Source organism: Nothobranchius furzeri, chromosome 18 (assembly GCF_043380555.1).
Source record: "Nothobranchius furzeri strain GRZ-AD chromosome 18, NfurGRZ-RIMD1, whole genome shotgun sequence".
Taxonomy (NCBI): Eukaryota; Metazoa; Chordata; class Actinopteri; order Cyprinodontiformes; family Nothobranchiidae; genus Nothobranchius; species Nothobranchius furzeri.
This window is the reverse complement of record NC_091758.1, coordinates 8,823,398-8,838,508: the sequence shown is the minus strand read 5'-3', so window position 1 is coordinate 8,838,508 and position 15,111 is coordinate 8,823,398. Positions and strand designations below refer to the sequence as shown.

General features: G+C 45.0%; 1 protein-coding gene and 1 long non-coding RNA gene across 2 annotated transcripts in view; one reads left to right on the top strand and one right to left on the bottom strand.

The window, feature by feature from the left end:
* Positions 1–8,868, bottom strand: part of esr2b (estrogen receptor 2b) — an 81,566-nt gene extending 72,698 nt beyond the window's left edge. Inside the window, exons 1-2 of the mRNA XM_015969056.3 lie at positions 8,583–8,868; positions 8,442–8,505 (exon numbers count right to left, since the gene is read on the bottom strand). The gene's annotated coding sequence lies outside the window, so the exon portion shown is untranslated. The remainder of the gene's footprint in view (positions 1–8,441; positions 8,506–8,582) is intronic.
* Positions 8,869–12,608: 3,740 nt separating this feature from the next.
* LOC139063816 (uncharacterized) lies at positions 12,609–13,973 on the top strand. Its single transcript, XR_011517150.1, has 2 exons — positions 12,609–13,810; positions 13,885–13,973. It is a non-coding gene; the product is annotated as an uncharacterized lncRNA (long non-coding RNA).
* The last annotated feature ends 1,138 nt before the right edge of the window (positions 13,974–15,111 follow it).

The window sequence follows — 15,111 nt, the reverse complement described above, 5'->3', positions numbered from 1 at the left end:
CGGAGTTTTTTCAGACACAGGAGAACAGACGTTTCTCCCTTCAGAAGCAGGTTTTCATTCCGCAGCACAAAGTACAAAAACCCCAGAGCATTTTCTCCCTCACAAGGAGCTGCTGGAGAAGAGCAGGGCTGAACTGAAGAGGCTGGTGAAAAAAACAAGATGGATGGAGCTGCTTGAGACTGAGGAGAGTCCAACACACAGAGCCTTCTGTAGAACGAGCAGGCTGATTACGGTGTCAAGATACAGGGTAATTTTACCTGTCACCTGCCGCTGTTGCTGCTCCATCTACCTGCCAGACAGCCCTTCCCTTCCATCACAAACTAAAGAGGAAACTCTTCCACATCCTTGAAAGTTATTTTCTGTTATTTTGAGCCTTTTGAGAAGTTATCTCCAGTATATAACACCTGGAATTAAGTCATGCATTAAAAATCACAATCAGACACAATAAGGGTCAAATTTATACATCAAAACATTTTTAATGTTTTCATTTTTCATTTCATTTTATTGCTAAACAAAAGTATATATCTGTAGATGTGTTTTAAACATTTGATAGCATCAGACGAGTTAAACGCGTTCAACCCCCCTCTCCCTGCAGGGTACGGGTGTCTCAGTGATCCTAGGAGCGTTGCCCAGAGCTTCATGTCCTGGTATGGCCACCCATGGAGAGCAGGTCCTAGGGCAGCAGACCCATCACCATGGGTGGACCATAGGGGGGTCACACCCCCCACTTATTTGACAGTGTCTCTGATGGTGTGCAAGGAGAGATGGATGTGCATTTTGAACCCAGAGACCACGGATGATTTCCTAGACCCAACTAGGTGACTGGAATTAGTTGGAGCTGATGTTGAATGGGAATGCACTGTGACTCGTGAGTTTCTGGTGAAGAAAATTACTGATACCCGGGTTCCCCCTGAAGACAGCAAACAGCCACCATCCTCAGTACATTCAACTGTGCACTCCAAGCAATGCTGACTGTTAGCGCATACAGGCTGGGCCTCACCGTAGGAGCATCAACAGAATTACGTCAAACCTCTTTTTCCTCGCTAAAACGCGTGTTCTACGAGCATCAACGCAGCATGCTCCATAAACTCAGGGCCCAGCTCTTGCTTTTGAAAAAGACCTCATGCACAAGTTCAAGTCTGGGTGGAAGGATGGACTGACGAGGAGGTTCAGCATGGAGAAATGTTGCCTCCCGCTGTCCTGACTGGAGAGAAGACAGCACTGCCACTGTTGTAGCAATCTAGTCATCCCCAGTAGAAGGTGTTGTCCCTGCGTCGGGCGCTGGCGTTATGTTGATTTGAGTTCCTCCTCGCACAAAAAATAACCCTCACCCTGACGCTCACTCTAACCATAACCACTCAGTCACCAAAATATATGTTTTGCACGATTATAATTTAAGAAATGACTCTGTGTGGAATGATTTTTATGTTTGTTGTGGGGTCATGTTTTGGGTAAACGTTACGGTAAGGGTTAGGACACGCATTTGTTTTGGAGTGATTCCAACTTGTGGCTGGGTGGAGGCGAAACAGATCTTGGCGGGGGGGGGGGGGGGGACAGGTACTGACAAATCAAGAGGCACACAGCTAACGACGCAGGGAAACAAACTCTACCGGAGATAACAACAATGCTACAACATTCCCACTCAGAGTAGGTTCTAACTGTTTCTGTGTGTGTGCGTGCGTGCGTGCGTGTGTGTGTGTGTGTGTGTGCGCGTGCGCACGCTGCGGTGCTTTTTCAGCTTGAGATATGCTTCTGGTGTTGCAGCATCTGTTTTGTGGACATTGATGACATTTCTTCTTTTGTGTGTTCGATTGTTTTTTATTATGAAAACATGGTGATGATTTTGTTTACCATGAATCATTGCTGCACAAATAGACCATTATGAGTAATAATAATTGTGCCCCCCCACGCATTAGATATTCCTCCCTTAAGACTAAGCTCTGACGATGGGTCTGTAGGTCGGGGATCAGACAAAGTGCAGCACAAAGACCCCATATGATGCCTGAAGGTGGGGCACATAAGTAACCTCCAGGTGTCCAGGACTTCACTCATGGAGCCCAGCAGGGCATGAAGAGAAAATGTAGGGGTTCCTTCCCACTTGTGCCAGGGAACAAAGGGGTCAGGTGCAATGATAGATTGGCGGTGGTCAAAGGCGGAGACTTTGGTGGTCTTCTCTTCAGCTACAGAAGATGGCTCTCAGTATGTGGAGCATCACCTTTCTGGTACAGAAGGAGCCTGAGTTGGTGTGTGAGGTTGAGAGACAGACTCACCTCGACGCATGGCTCTGGCTCCAGAACCAATGTCCTCAAAATGGGTTGGACGATCTACCAATCAGGATTTGCCCACACTGAGAGGCGCCGAACAGCGGGTGGGCATACTTGTTGCCCCCTATCTTTGTGCCTGAACGTTGGACACCGTCTGCATGACTTGGACACTTTTGTGAAGAGATGGTGGGAGAGGATGCCGGTTAGACCTGGCAAGCCCAAATGTATTGTGAGGGACTGCTGGGAAAGTCTGGTGGTGTATACTGTCATAAGAAGCTTCAATTACCATGTCCGACAGAACGTTCAACGCATCCAGGGTAAGCTAGGGTTTTTGAGTCCAAATGGGCCATGGTCTACTCTTCCATTGTCAAGGTGACCACCTGTGCTGTGGCCGTATGGTGGTCGGTGTCAGTCTTTGCAGCAACCCCCAAACCCACAAGTGGACAGTTAGGAATGCTGTCAAGATGAAGAAAGAGTCCTATCAAATCCGTATGACCCGGTGGGTACCAGCAGTCCAAGCTAAATGCAGCTTGTGCGGTCACAGAGGCAAAAACCCAGGCATGGGAGGAGTTTGTTGAGGCCATGGAGAAAGATTTCCGTACAACTTTGAAAAAATTCTGGTCACCCGTCCAGTATCTCAGGATGGGAAAAAGGAGCACCACCAACACTGTTTATAGTGGGGATGTTGTGCTGCTGACCTCAACGTAGTACGTTGTGGATCGGTGAGTGGACTACTTTGACGACCTACTCAGTCCCGCTGGAGTATCTTCCAGCAAGGAACCAGAGATTGTGGACTTTTGGGTCAGGCTCTCTACTCTCTGGTGGTGACGTGTTCAAAGAGCCCCTTGGTGGCAGGGCCCCAGGGGGGGATGGAGTTTGCCTAGAGTTCCTCAGGGCTCTGGATGTTGTGGGTCTGTGTTAGTGGACAATGTCCATGCAATTGTGCATGGACATTGGGGGCAGTTCCCCTGGATTGGCAGACCTGGGTGGTGCCCGCTATTTAAAAAGGGTCAAGGTGAACTACACTCTTGATCCTCCCTGGTAAGGTCTATCAGGGGTTCTGGGGAGGAGAGACGGCCGAATATTCAAATCTTGGATTCAGGAGAAGCAAAGTGGTTTTCGTCCTGGCCATGGAACACTGGACCAGCTCCATACCCTTAGGGGGGTCCAGGAGAGTGTGTGGGAGTTCGCCCAACCACTCTACATGTGTTTTGTGGATTTGAAGAAGGTGTTCGACCACGTCCTTTGGGGGGACCTACATGGGGTACTTGGGGAGTATGGGTACCAGTCCCTCTGATACGAGCTGTTAGGTGTGAACGGCGTCAGAGCTTGGTCCGCATTGCTGGCAGTAAGTCGAGCTCGTTTCTGGTGAGAGTTGGACTCCACCAAGGCTGTCCTTTGTCACCGATTATGTTCATAACCTTTATGGACAGGATTTCTAGGTGCAGCCAAGGTGTGGAGGGGATCCGTTTTGGTGGATTGAGTCTTCGCTTTTTGCAGATGATGTGGTCCTGTTGGCTTCATCAGAATGTGATCTCCGACTTACACTGGAGCGGTTTGCAGCTGCGTGTGAAGCAGCTGGGATGATAAAGGAAATGTTTTACTGATTGACTTAATGAACTGAACTGTAGTGGAATGTTTACTTTGTTACTAGAGGCGACTCCTGTCGTGATTTGGCACTACATAAATAAACTGAATTGAATTAAATTGATGAGAATCAGCTCCTCTAAATATGAGACCATGATCTTGAGTTGGAAAAGGGTAAAGTGCCTTCTCCAGGTCAGGGACGAGGTCCTAGAGAAGCTTTAGTATCTCAGGGTCTTGTTCAGGAATGAGGAAAGGATGGAGCAGAAGACCGATAAGCAGATTGGTGCTGTGTCTACATTGATGCAGGTGTTGGACCGATCTTTCGAGGTGAAAACTGATTTACCAGTCGATCTATGTTGCTACCCTCACCTGTAGTCACGAGCTTTGGGCAGTGACCGAACGAATGAGATTACAGATACAAGCACAAAGGGGGTATGGGGGCGATCTCTGCTCTGCCGCAGACTTCCATTTATCTTGGACATATGTTGCTTTTTATTGCGATTGAAGCCGTGATCGTTAAGTTTTTTTTAACAAGCAGCTCCTAAAGGTGTCTGTCCCCATCAGTCCCTGTGCAGTCTCTGGTGATCTGAGCTTCAGCTCTAACAGAGAGGCTCGTGGAGCGCTGTGGCGCTCCAGTTTGCCATCTCAGCTGATTTTGTTCAAAAAGCAAACTTTATTGCCCGTGTTTACTTTCATTTTCAATACATTTGCCAGCCGGAGCTCAGCAATAACTCCCCACGTCATCATGACATCTGCTTCTGTTGCGCCAGGGCGCATACGACAGACCAATACCACAATATTACTACCAAGCAAGGCGGAACGAATGCTGCAAAATTCGCACAACGCCATGCCGGCATGGCGCGTTTATAGACATACCATTGCGGTAATATTACGCCGATTTGCCGGCATGGTGTGTCTTATAAAAGGGCTTTGGTCATCCGGGAGGGGCTCGGAGTAGATCTGCTGGTCCTACACATCGAGAGGAGGCAGTTGAGGTTGCTTCAGGCATCTGGTTCGGATACCTCCTGGACGCCTCCCTAGTGAGGTTTTCCGGGCACGTCCACCCGGGAGGAGACCTAAAGGTAGACCCAGGACAAACTGGAGGGACTACTCCCTCAGCTGGCCAGGCCTTGGAATTTCTCTGGAGGAGCTGGGGAGCATCTGTGCCACTCTGCTTAGGCTGCCCCATCTGACCTCGGGTAAGCCAAGGAAAATGGATGGATGGCATTCAGCCACCACAAAACAAAGAGCATTTAACAAAACAAGCCTTCATAAACGAAGACAAACCCGAACTCTACTGTGTTACACCACTCACGCTAGCTGGAACCTGGAAAGACAAGGTAATGCAAAAAAATCTGTGTCCAATATTTCAGCTGTTGTTTCGTTGCTGAGTCTAATCTGCTACACACATCTGCAACAGGAGACAGCTCTGGCCCAGACCCACGGTTCTAACTCAGTTCGGTTTGAAGCGATCCCGCAGGAATGACCACAGACCTCCTGGAAAAGTAGTCAGCCTGGTGATGAACTACATGTCTCATATTGTTTCTGACTTAATATATAAATCTCTGAACGGAAGAGTCATCTTCCTGTGGCTGATCATGTTTTTCTTCGACGGAGCAAACAAGTGACTCTTTATTTAGCTAAAGCATTTTCCTATAAATATCTTGTGGATTTTATCAGTATAGGGATCTTCTCAGGATAATAAAAGAGTCCTTTGCAGTAAGGGCTGCATAGTGGCGCAGTTGTTAGCACTGTTGCCTCGCAGCAAGAAGGTCGCAGGTTCGAAACCCGGCTGCGGCCTTTCTGCGTGGAGTTCTCCTCATGCATGCGTGGGTTTCCTCCGGGTACTTCGGTTCCCCCCACAGATCACAACACGCCCTACAAGTTAAATACATGTGTACGTCGCTTTGGATGAAAGCGTCTGCCAAATAAATGAACATAAACATAAGATGTCTAAAAACCTGCATATTAGCTTCATTCTTGAGAGTTTTCAAGAAAAACAAATAGACTAGTGTCTTCTAGACATGAGGCTTCTCAGATTACAGCAAAGTTTGGTTGTTTCCACTCCCAGTTCTACAGAGAATAAGACTGGGAACCTACACCAACATCACTGCATTGGTAGAAATAAATGAAAAACAAGTCAACAGATCAATAAAGCGGAACGTTGTTTTTTTTTTACATTTTGGGAGAAAAGTAAGTCAAATCAGACATCATTTGAGCTTTTACATTAAACATCAACATGGATGTTTAAACTCTGTCTGTTTTCAATAAGACGTTCAATCAAATGAATTCAGATAAACGGCATCAGATCCGGGCGAACGAAGATCTGCCACAAACAAACAATGTTTTATCAAAGCTTTCTCCTGCATGGCTGATGGAGGGGCAGGAGGATGGTGCTCACTGGGCAACGACAGTAAGAATCTCTGACATCACATATCTGGGGGCAGATTCGTTAAAGAGCATCATGTGAATAAAACATCTGTGTGAAATCAACCATGTAAAGAGGAAATGTGTCGTCGTTACGACGATACAAAGCACAGCCAACCATGTTGTCACTATAGAGACCAAACCGCTTCACCAGCAGCTGCACCCGACTGGAGCATCCATCAAATAATCCATCCCACAGAAACGGCTAAAGGCGCTCCGGGAAATGAGACACTTTAGATCAATCACTGAGAAAGGTGAGAGGATGAAGGTGGTTAAAGACAGCAGACATATGCTGAACCGAGGCAACACGGACAATTATGTACAGCTTTATCACAGAAATATGTTTCAAAATTAAAATGTCCCTTCAAATTAAGATCCTCCTCCAGAGAGACCCCCAAACACACACACGCACACACACCTCCCCTACCATTAGACTGCAGGAGACTCTTGTTGTTCTGGAACCTCTGATTCTCATCCTGATAAACATTAAACAGGTGCGTGTGAATTTCTACTTGATCAGATTAGAGGCATATTTGTTCCTGTAGCCACAGTAACTGTAGTGCTGCCACCGAGGCTCAACCTCCTCCTCGCTCTGCTGCCTCACCTGCCTGGAAACAAGCAGCGAAGGTCCTGAACGCGGCGAGCAAACACCAGGAGTACGGAGGGCCCTGCTGCTGTGTTTTAGTCACACTCTGTTCTCAGATATCTGGGATGATGGATGATCCACGGGCTGGACTGGAAGTGTGTGTGTGTGCGTGTGTGTGGGTGTGCGTGTGGGTGTGTGTGTGTCAGGAACCGTGGAGTATGGTGGCCTTGAGAAGTTTTCGGCGGCGGCTTGTGGAATTCTTTTGAATGAGAACGGCAGAGAGGAGAGCGGAAGGGGATGTGCCGAACTGCTGGATTCTTATTTCGGGTAACGGCAGGACTTCCCTCCATCCTCCCCGACACACGCACGCATACTTCCAACTCCCCCGCGCCTCGGTTATTCACAAGGACAAAAGGAATCTGGTATTTACAGCCGCAGCCAGATTATAATTACACCATGAACAGTCTCAAGGCTGTGCAGCGGTGAGGTGGGGGAGGCAAGGCTTACATCCACCATGATTTCCAATTAAAGAGGCTAAAAGCACAGGAGCCAAAGGTTATGAGGTCTGATCAAACTTCAGGCGTCCAAACACCCAAAAGCATTTAGTTACAATAAAGGAAAGCGTCTAGTCTCTCAAATTTCTACCAAACCCCAAATTTCCTCCATTAATCTAAGGAAAACAATAAGCATTTATTAAATGAGGACATAGATTAACTTATGGTTGCTGTAATTTTCTAATGAGTTTCACATCATTATATTAAGAAATGGACCAGTGACCTCTATATTTGACCTTTTAAACTTTAGAGCTACAGGATGGTCGTCTTTTATCTGTTTGCTCATTGGTAATAATTATTCAAGCTAAATCAAAAGTGGCTTCATTAGTCGCCCTGCTTCTAAAGCCAGCAGCACAGAAACAGGCCACCTACAGAAGCAGGTAAATAAGGTTTCATTTGTTGCAGTCATTAACCTATAATTATTTAATAAAATAAAATAAAAGCCCTTTTTGTTATTAAATGTAATTTATTTTTGATTTTTAAGACCTTTTTACTTTCCTTTTATTTTCCTTTTTCTTGTCTTTATGTTTAATTGTTGGGCACATTTCAATTTGAAGTTAACAAAAAGTTTGAAGCAAAAAAGAATCAGTTACGGTTCCTAAAAATCAGAATCAATCATATTTACCAGCTTTGTAAAAAAAATAAATAAAAATAAACTGGAATAATTCCGGAGAACTCTCAGCTGCTGTTGGACTCCACCCTGCTGTCTTTAGCACGTGCAGAAGGTCATGTTTAAGGTGCATTTACAGCTAATTAATACAAGGGTAAATTATTTATGCTGAGAACAAAACGTTTAAGGTTCTTCTCTTGACTCCACATAGTTGTTTTTCCAGCCATTATTTCTAATTTGATGTTTTCTTATTTATAATCTTGTTTTGTGAATTTAAATCTGCTTCATTTATTTATCACACCTGTAGATCTGTAGATGAACCATCTGCAGCTGTCTGACTTTCACAAGAAACTAAAGTTCCACACAGCGCACCTACCTGCTGCTTCTGATTTCCATCTAAAGGAGGAACTCACCAGGTGACCCAGTAGCGCGTGTCCTCAGAGGAACGGATCCGCACCTGTCCTCCTCCGATCACGTCTGTAAACAGAAAAATGAAAATAACCATAAAACGCTGATAAACAGGTGAGTAAGAAGCTTTAAAGTGTGTCACCAACCTGTGGAGCGTCTCTGGAGTCGCAACTCCGGACGAGCAGAATCAGCAGAAAAGTGAGACTAAGTGAAACTGACATCACCGGTAGGTACCGGAACCGGCTTTATTCCTCCGCAGTAATCCTCCCAGAACTTCCCGAGTCCCCGGTGTGTCACTAATATTTCCGCTCGTTCCCTCCAGCTAGGCTGAAGGTTTGGCCGACTCTGAGACGTCAGCGGGCCCCGCCTTCCTGGAGCGCTGCCCGGCGCGCAAAGACGCGCAGTGGCGCTCCGAAGGCGCAGCGCTCCGGACGCACGTCGGAGGAAACAGAGTCAGAGAGGTGTTCTGCCATCGGTTCAGGAAAGATCTGATGGAGGCAAAAGTCAGACTTTAGCTACGTGCTGCTCGCCTTCCGGAGCAGGTCTGAGTTAATGATTAAAGATGGAGAACAATAAAAACAGGCCCGCCGAGGAGGAGAAGCTGCTTCAACAGCAAAAACAAGTCAGGTTCTTCTTGAAACGTTTATTATATGATTCATGAATCGTGTTAAAAAAAGTTCAATTCAAAGCTCTGCTGCCTGTTGGAGAGTTTAGTTCTCCAGGATTTTCTCCAAATCCACAAAGGTAAATGTTTTATTGTTTAAGGAAAAATCTTTAAGACAAATCTGACCTTAGATGCGTTTTCTGAAGGTCTGTTTTCACACCACTAGAGGGCGCTTGTGCCCCTCTGGAGGTTAATGAGCTCTGGTCAAAATAAAATCAATAATATATATTTTTTAATTATAATTTACCTTCGTTTTCCCCTGACACCAAACGTGCTACAACACATTATTAATCAGGGGGCCTTGGAAATCCATGTAGCAAATAAATTCAGTTCTAGCATAAATGTTCCTCTTCTTATTAGTTTAATATGTTTTTATGTCACGTTTATGTGATCCTACAGATTAGAAACAGCTGGTGGCAGATTAAAAATGCACTTCTCAAAACTCACTCAAAATGTCACTTCTCAGGAGGATAACTGTTGTGAGGAGACATCACATCTGGATGGTCTACAAACACCTGCTGGAGTTTCTCCATCTCTTCACGATGAAAGTCCAGAAGATAATGAGGAGACGAGGAGCAAAGATAGAAGAAACGTGGAGAAAAGGATTGAAACCTTTTATTCTTGCTTTTCTCAGATCCAGCTCAGCAGGAGAACGTTGTTTTTATTTCACTTTGGATGTGGCACTAATGCATTTTGACACATTTAACTAAATTACAACAAAAGAATAAAGTGACAGAGAGGATTTATCTGCATGGCAAACAAGAAGTTGGTCTAAAATACATTTGCAGCGTTTTTAGAGATAAAATAACACAAATATAACATGTTTGTATTTATTCTTCTACAGTAAGTGTGTTTGGTTGTATCAACAACCAGCTGCAGGGTTATTTACTCTGTGTGAACACATGAATCCTCATCCTCAAAGGGAAGATTAGACATTAACGTATGTCTCTTTGATTCAGATGCACCTGTACTGAACGTGTGCGCGTGCGTGTGTGTGTGTGTGTGTGTGTGTGTGTGTGTGTGTGTGTGTGTGTGTGTGTGTGTGTGTGTGTGTGTGTGTGTGTGTGTGTGTGTGTGTGTGTGTGTGTGTGTGTGCTTGTTAATACCATAGACTGTACATACTGTACAATTAATACTGACAAACTCACCTGTTGTGTAGCCTTGTGGGGGTGGGGCCCTAAAAACTGTTGTTTGCATGCTTCGTGTTAGCACTGACCCAGATTCTCTGAACATTTTTAACCTATCAGCTAAATATGTGCTCAGGGCACCAGCCAACCGCAGCAGATGTGCTCACCTTCTGATGTTATGATAAGCATGCCGGCGCCTTATGGGCAAAACACAAAAACACGCTTTGGATTCAAGAGCAAAAGCACCGAGATCTCAGAGCCAATCAGCTGAGATCTTTCAAAATGTTGTACATGGTTTCTGCGGTAGTTTACTTTCTATATGGATCAGCATGGAGGCAGATCACCTCACTCCTTCAGTATCTCAGAAAAATAAGTAGGTGACCCAATGGAGTTTCCTCCTGAGGGTGACCCGAGGGCGAGGAGCTGAGAGTTGAACTGATGCTCCTCCTCTTGCTCTCCAGGAGGTTCATAATAATAATAATAATAATAATAATAATAATAATACATTTTATTTTAAAGCGGCTTTCTGGACACCCAAGGTCACTTTACAGGATAAAACACAATAAAACAGTTGAGTAAAAACATAAAAACATAAAACCAATCAAATCAGTCATAATTTATAGGCAGTTTAGAAAAGATGTGTCTTGAGTCTGGATTTGAAAAGGGTGACGCTGTCAATGTTTCTGATGTCTGGGGGGAGCCAGTTCCAAAGACGGGGAGCAGAGCGGCTGAAAGGAAGGGTTCTGGTGGCAGCAGCGTGAGGGGTAAGGGAGGGGCGATGACAAGTAATGGATCCAAGATGAATGTAGGCTGACCGAGTAACAGAGGTGTGGACTCGAGTCACATGACTTGGACTCAAGTCAGATTTGAGTCATTATTTTAATGACTTCTGACTTGACTTGATCAAATCTTGAAAGACTCACGACGACTCGGACATGAACGCCAATGACTTGCGACTTGAATTGACTTGCATCTGTTGACTTGATGATGACTTGAGCGTATTTTATATTTTAACACAAAAGTGGCGCGACATGGACAAAAATCCTGATTCATTCTTGGTGCTGGTGATGTTGTTCTGCTGAACGCAGCAGCACTTTCTGCTGTTTGAGTGAATTAATGAAGCTTTAAGAAACTTTATTTCTGGAATTTATTTATTATCATTGTCATTAAATTGAAGTTGGACAGATGACTTGATTATGACTTGAAAATTAAAAGTTAAGGACTTGGACTTGACTTGGACTTCCACATCATTGACTTTGGACTCAACTTGGACGTCTTTGACTTGGACTTGACTCAAGACTTGACTGGAAAGACTTGTGACTTACTTGTGACTTGCAAACTAGTGACTTGGTCTCACCTCTGCGGAGTAATGTTATTGATGTGAGAAGAAAGTGAACTGTCAAGCACAACACCCAGACGCTCAACCCGAGGAGAGGGGGCGGCTGTAGCGCTACCAGTTTTGGAGAGGATTTGGTGCCAACAAGAAGAATCTCCGTTTTATTGCCATTAAGTTTGAGAAAGTTTGAGGTGAACCAAGATTGGATTTCTGAGAGGTGGTGAGTAAGAGAGGAGGGCAGGAGAGTGGAGTCTGGTTAACTGGAGATGTAGGGTCTCGTCCGCAAAACAGTGAAACTCAATGCCAAATTTGCGGAAGATAATACCAAAAGGGAGTCGATAAGTTATGAAGAGGAAGGGACCCAGGACAGAGCCCTGGGGTACACTTGGGGAGGGCTATGAAGTGAAAGATTTTAACTAGATGAACTGAGTGCGGCCAGTGAAATAGGAGTGAAACCAGTGGAGAGGAGTACGAGTGATACCTAAAGAGAAAAGTCTTGAGGAGGACAGGGGGAGAATTAGTGGCAAAGGCCACGCTCAGATCCAGGAGAACGAGGATGGAAATTAAACCAGAATCAGCAGCAATGAGAAGGTTGTTGGTGATTTTTATGAGGGCTGCTTCTGTGCCGTGGTGGGGGCAGAAGCCAGACTGAAAGTGCTCAAAGAGAACATTATTAGGCCTGAATTTGGACACATCCCAGGAGGAGCAGATAGCACGCCTTGGCTAGTAGAAGCTAAGCTTTCGCAACTCCACTATGAAGGCAGCGAAAGAGGCACATTGCTTTTCACCAATCAGCAACCAGACGTTCGCATATAATGACTATTAAAGGTGCATTATGTAAAAATGAAGTAAGAAGGACATCTTGTGGTCAATTTTGGGAACTGCCCCCCCCCCCCCCCCCCCCCCAAGAACAAATACTTACTTTATGTAAAAACAAACTTCATTTAGACAACCTTGAAAAGAGGAAAGAAAAAAATTGGAGGGTCATCAAATAACCAAATTTTCCAAGAAAAGCATATTTTTATGGAAAATAATAAACCTTTCATCATCATCATCATCATCTTTATTTGTATAGCGCTTTAAAAAACACAGCCATACGGCTGACCAAAGTGCTGAACAGTTACACAATAATAAAAATATAACACATGAAACAATAAAATGCAACCAAGAATACAATAACACAAGCCAAAAATAAAATAAGAGTTACCAGTAAAACCAATAAAGTAAAGTAATAAAGCCCATCCAGCAGCTAACTGTTAAATGCAAGGGTAAAATAGTATGTCTTTAATCTAAACTTAAAAACCTCTAAGGAGGATGCCTGTCGAACTGTGACTGGGAGTTCATTCCATAGTTTAGGACCACCAACGGAAAAAGTTCTTTCTCCACATGATTTGCTCAGTACCCCTTAATCAAGACTGAGCGTTCCAACCAAAGCTTATCAACTGAACTTTATTTCGAACAAAAAAATGTTGAATAATAAACAGAATAAGAAAAAAAAATGACAGAAACCTTTAAAATTTGTAAAATAAAAGAAAATAAGAATAATAATAAAAAGAAACATTTCTATCTTATAGGCACTTGTTGTCTTGTTGGATAAGATAGGAAACTATTTCTGTAGCCTGGCAAGTCATCCTATTCAGTTCAATTCAATTCATTTCTAAAGCACCAAGTCACAGCAAGAGTCGTCTGCTGGACCTTCACACAGTAAACATTCCAATACAGGTCAGGTCAGTAAAAGGTTTCCTATATGAGGAACCCAGCAGGTTGCATTGAGACTTTACAGCAATGCTCTGTAAAAGTAAACATATTGTCAGGATCTGGGGTGAGTCTGCACATTCCTCTAATCACCTTAAGTCATTGCAGGTGGGCGGCTCCGGAGAGCGGCCAGCTGCGATGATTTCCCTCATCTACTTCATGTGGTTATAAGGAGCTGGAGATCACTTCACCTTGCCGGAAGATTACTCACCTTGGGTAGCTCTTGCCACTATAGAAAACTACAGCTTTAGTCTTGCCTTATATTTGTCCGTCATTGTTGGTTTTTGATGACCTCTGCCTTCCCTTCATCAGGAATTCTCACCACAAACCTTTCCTGCAATAACCTGGTTTTTCATCTCCAAGCCTGATCTCCCTCCTCACCCGGACCGACCCGCTCTCCCACCGCTCACCTCCCTTGGATTCTGGATTCACGCTGACGTTGCTCACCCCAGTCCTGGCTACCCTCCCAAGCTCTGGATTTCAGCCCCCACAGTAAGATCCACTACAAACTTAGTCCTGCAATTCTATTCCCCGCTGCCCAACACTGACAGTGTTTGTCTCAGCAGACCCAGCCCCGGAGCTGTGCTCAACATCACCGCCACGTCTGGCGGTGCACCTTTAGTTCTCCTTAAAATAAAACATTTATTTTTTCCTACCTACGTCTCCTAGTGTGAATTCTGCATGTCTTGGGTCAGGAAACTTCCCTCAGTCATGACACATATAGTCGGACCCATAGACAGAGCTCGGTCGTGGGACAGAATCCACGGTTGTCTCTGCACCCATTTGGACAACGCTAGGACCAATCAGAGCAACAAGAAATGTGACACGTCCATCACTATGGAAGTCAGTCAACAGAGCGTACACCGCTGAAGGAGACACAAGTACGTCCTTTTTGTAAATTAAGAACTTAAGTGCCTCCATCTGCTCTTGACTCAGAGAAAAGCCCAAATCTAAACAGTCCAAAGTTGATGCCAAAGCCGTTTGAATCCAGCTGCAAGACTCATCTCATCTTAGTTTTTCCGCTCTGTCTTTTTATCGCACCATCCCAAACCGATAGAGCGCTGTGATTGGATAACACAATACTGCCCAGGCCAATGGTAGACCTGCTGAAGCTCCTGTGGAGCGTGGCTAGACTGACATGCAGAGCAAAATCATGCAGCTGACTGTCTGTCTAGACAGACATCAAGGCTGATGTTTTAAACCTGTTCAGAATGAAAGATGGGAAAATGATTCAATAGAAACACACACTGCCACCACATGTTGATGATGGAGGAGCAGCAGCTCTAACCTGAACTCCTCCCGGATACCAGGCAATGGGTGGGTGTGGCCAGCTCCAGCTGCTTTTCTTTAAGTGACAGAGCCCAGAAGACACTGAAAGCATCAATAATAAAACTGCTGAAATGAAAGAAATTCATGAACTGTTTTTGAAGGGAATTATAACTTAAAAGCGTTATGTCACCTTCGGAATCACAGATGCATTGTTTGTTTCACACCAGAAGCAAGGCACAGTGGCCCAAAACAGGAGGATCCGACCTGACCGGTGAACTCGGGCACTTTTAGACCATGGGAAGGTGATTACAGCGAGGGAACAGGTGAGCCGAAACGCTGATGCTGGGCAGGTGGGTCAGCTGCTGAGTCTGGGGAGTGGAGGGGGAAACTCAACCAGCAGAACTCAATGGAGCATGATCATGGATCTCAATGAGCTGTGACAGCTGGAGACATGAAACGCCTGCAAACCTGCTGTTGGAATCCCACTAAAATGCTTTGGGAAGTTTAACATTTGGCCGGAGCGA